Genomic DNA, 4,022 nt, shown 5'->3' with positions numbered 1-4,022 from the left:
AATTAACTATTTCCAATGGTCATGAAGATTCCGAGCAAAAAAATCGACAACTTGAGCATCCTCATCTGGCACAAAGTTGGTGCTCCAGGTGCTTGTTGCCACCCCAGATCTTGAACTATGGGCCACCTGCATTGGTTGTCCACATGAATCAACGATTTCAGGTCATAATCCAGCAGGAGTGGAAGAACCTATTGATTTTTAGCCGTACCTTAATCTCCTCCCCTGCTCGGCCGTCACCGCCAAATATGCTTGTCGCCGCCCCGCAACCAGCCTGGATGGTGCCATTCATATATAAGTAGTCTTCCAACCAGTCTCATGCAAACTAGCTACATTTACTCTGGACGCAGTTCGAAATTTGAAACCCGTGGTGCGCACATTGGTTAAGCAGGAGAGGCTGGACATCATGGCCAGCACGAGCAAATGACACGTGTGTTCTCAACAATATCATGGACTGATGGACGCTAGTCCGCATCAGGCGTGCCAGGTCAAATTTTCCATACATTCCTACAGTACGGAATTTTCAGAAACACTCAACGCTGACAATTTATTGTTCTACAACAACACATTTTTCTGAACTGTAAATGCAACAACGTTCGACTAAGAGGAACAAGTGTGGAGCAAATGCTCACTGGAACACACCAGAAAATCCTCAATTTTACAAAGTTTTTCCAATCAACGTAATTTAGTGTTTTTCTACGCAGCACCAAGCGGCCGCGTGCATGTGTTGTGATGGTGTCCCTCCATCCCACAGTTCTTGCATTTCCCCGGTTTATGAGGTTTCTTTGGGCATCACCCTTGTCGGGACCAGTGGTTCATTTGTGGCCTTCATGACGACAAATGCCGCAAAATTGTGTTCGTTCACTCAGCCCCTCGTATGGAGCTTTCTCTCTGCTATTAGTCTGACGTCCAGCCCCTCTTTGCTTATCTGGAGCAGCTAGACCATGCAGGGCATTAATGCTTGCAGATCATCCTGCACTATCTTCATGGCAACGACCGTCGCCGCCCCCAAAATTTTCAACATCCCCGTTGCCTGGCAACCTTTCGCCGGGCAAGATCAACAGACAGTCCTCGAAACCTAAAATGTCCCTCTTCTTTGCGAAAGGCACCCCACTAGCAATCAAGGCTTTCAGACCAGCTGGCATGTGGTGGAACGATTCAGCGCCGGCATCCCCCAGCCGCACAACTTTCATAGCTTGTGCGTACAAAGTCGAATGCCTGCAATTGAAAGACATGTTTACCGCATTGTCCTTCTGGTAGTGCCATAGGTGCTCAGGAAGTATGTCCCTTGCATCTCTTGTCCACCGCTTCCTTATGTGTTTTAGTGGTATTTCCTCTAGGTGAAGCACATCCATTACCTGAACAGAAGCAAACAAATAAATCAGAACCGAAATACACCCGCCATGCTTGAACAGAAAGTACACCTTTTTTTGTAAGGGGAGACCAATGGTACATGCTGACCTGTTTTTTTCTCTCTTAAGGGGAGACCAACGGTAGTGGCAGCATCGCATCCCCGTGTGGTCAAATTGACCACACTCACAAATGAACTCTAACCCGTCCTCTGTGATGACTACCTCATAAACAACCCTGAACCACTCATTGCGTTTTGATGGATTATTGTGTGTTTGACACATATTTCCTCATCTTCTCAACCTCCATAACGTTATATGATGTACGCTCAATTAGCAGACGGCCAAAATGTTCAAACATGGCCCTTGTCTATATTATGCTCGCATGCCGCACTATTGCAAGATTTGTTCTCCTAACAAGCTCACCCTGACAAGAGACAGATCATATTAGTTCCTACCAAGTAATATGCACTACAAAAGAATGTGTTCTTAAAAACAATTGAAAAATAAACTCACAATCATAGTCCTCTTCTCCTCGTAATTTTCTTCCTGCTCACGGTCAAAACTGAAGTCTCATGTACTGCCTCACAAAAATGTGCATTGAGCTTGCAAGCAGCATGTAAGACTTGAACATGTGCTTTGCGCTCTCGCTGTGCTGTGTACTTGTGACTTTGGCGCAGATCGAACACCCCTTGAAGTATGATTTTGCCCACTTCGAGAATATTTCATAGATCTGGGTCATGTAAGGATGTTTTCTCAAATTGTTATTATCAAGCAGCATGCTCCACAGCTCCAGGCTATCTTAAACTCATCATTAGTTACCATGTGATTCACAACCATATGGAACTCTGCTTGGAAGTCAGTCTTTTTCGTGTAGAGTGGCCCCAAGGTTTCTTTCACCTTCTCCAGCACGTGCCTCTTGCACCACTAGTGCACAGTATCGGGGTAAACCTTGCGGATCGCCACCTCCATAGATCTGTTTTGGTATGTACAAAGTGCACATCATAGTTAGGCCAGAGTGCATTTTTTGCAAAATGCTTTATTACTTACATACATGAGGAAACAGGGCAAGCATACTAGTTAACTTGGGAGGCTATGTTTACCTGTTAGTATTGTTCGAGGTGCAGGACCTCCCATCATCCACAGGAACTCAGCGAAAACCCATTCAAAACTTTCAACCTGCTCATCTCTCATCAGGTCCCGCGCTAGGATAATGATCTAGAAATGATTGTTTATCCCAACAAATAGACCGAAAGGCATGTCATATAAGTTGGTTCTGTATGTCGTGTCGAACGTTATCAAATCCCCAAAGAACTGGTATTGCATCCGACTGCTCCCATTTGTCCACATCAAATTCTTAACTCTGCTATTGCTTTTTGCCAGCACACGGTATGTGAAGCCTGGGTTACCAGCCAATATGTCCGCAAAAACCTCCAAGGTTTTCCTCACATCATCATCAGCTCGCTTGCGACATATCTTACCACATATGTTCCTGTGCATTCTTTTTGTGAACAGCACATTCTCGACAGTCCCGAAAACACTCCATATGAGGCTTTACACTTTACCAAGATTGACATTCGGCGTATTTTCGGATTGTCTGCTCAAATGCACTCCTACCTGAAGGGCAAGGCATCCTACCCGGAGTTGCGCTCCCCAGGCATAACCTGAAATTTACCCATAAGAACATTGCTTATTTATTATAAAATAAAATGGTTGATAATAGTGTGCCACTTCTACAACAGTGTCGTGCTGTTTTTCTTTTTTAATTGTCTCATGACAAAATGTATCACAGGCAAACACGCAATTCAGGTTTTTGCAGCTATGTGCTTTTCATCTGTCTAGGCGTGTCAGACAGCAAAAACTACCTAAATGGCATTCAGAAAATTATGTATATTGTACATGATTAAGAAAAACATAACTAACCGTTTTGTCCACCCAGGTGCCTCTGGGTTAACCCTGTCAGTAGATTGCGCTGATGCAGTGGGCGATATTTCTCACTACCGTCGTTCGCCGCAGTTTGGCTCAGCAGTTGTATCTCCTCCAATATGTTGCCCGCACCCAGAAGCACCATTACGTTCATCTTGCCTTCCCAGATTCGCTTTCTTCCCTTAGGGGAAACCTACATAATCATATTCCGCCATGGGTGGCAGGCTACTAATCAAATTAGCTCACTCATCCCGCCATGACCTCAGATTCAGGAAAAATGGAAATTTCGGAGGCGCGGAGATTCACTTACCGGTCGACGGCATCAAGTAAGAGCTCGAGCCCGGCTTCTTCCATCGCTCCGTCGCCGGCGATTCAAGCGCCGGCCACGCCGCCGCGAAGCATGTTTCGCCGGGATGAGAGCAGAGGGCGAGGGGGCAGAGTGGTGCGGTTGCGTCCGGTGGGGTTGGCTGCTGGGGACTGGGAGCTTGGTGGACCTTGGTTATCCGAGCGGCCCAGATTAATCCATACGTCCTGTACGGCCTACCTGTTCTAGGCTCAGACGAAAAGGTAACGATCCGAGCCACGGATCAGAAAGCCCACGCCCGTCCGCGCTCCCACCCATATGGTTTGGCCCCGTGCCTGCACTAGTGCAGAACCGGTCAATAGCACCGGTTCGTAAGGCCTTTTAATGCCGGTTTCATAACCGGTACTAAAGTGTGGGCACTAAAGGCCCACCCCCCCTTAGTACCG

At 46.6% G+C, this 4,022-nt stretch overlaps 1 long non-coding RNA gene across 1 annotated transcript; it reads right to left on the bottom strand.

Annotated features, from left to right (window-relative positions):
• Nucleotides 1-471: 471 nt before the first annotated feature.
• Nucleotides 472-3,740, bottom strand: LOC119327729. The gene is made up of 6 exons (XR_005158656.1): nucleotides 3,583-3,740; nucleotides 3,270-3,465; nucleotides 2,450-3,010; nucleotides 1,863-2,322; nucleotides 1,459-1,773; nucleotides 472-1,355 (listed from the first exon to the last, which is right to left on the bottom strand). It is a non-coding gene; the product is annotated as an uncharacterized LOC119327729 (long non-coding RNA).
• Between the last annotated feature and the right edge of the window lie 282 nt (nucleotides 3,741-4,022).

The sequence above is a fragment of the Triticum dicoccoides genome, chromosome 7A (genome assembly GCF_002162155.2).
Source record: "Triticum dicoccoides isolate Atlit2015 ecotype Zavitan chromosome 7A, WEW_v2.0, whole genome shotgun sequence".
Taxonomy (NCBI): Eukaryota; Viridiplantae; Streptophyta; class Magnoliopsida; order Poales; family Poaceae; genus Triticum; species Triticum dicoccoides.
Note: the sequence above shows the minus strand (reverse complement) of the source record. Positions and strands in the feature narration are given on the sequence as shown.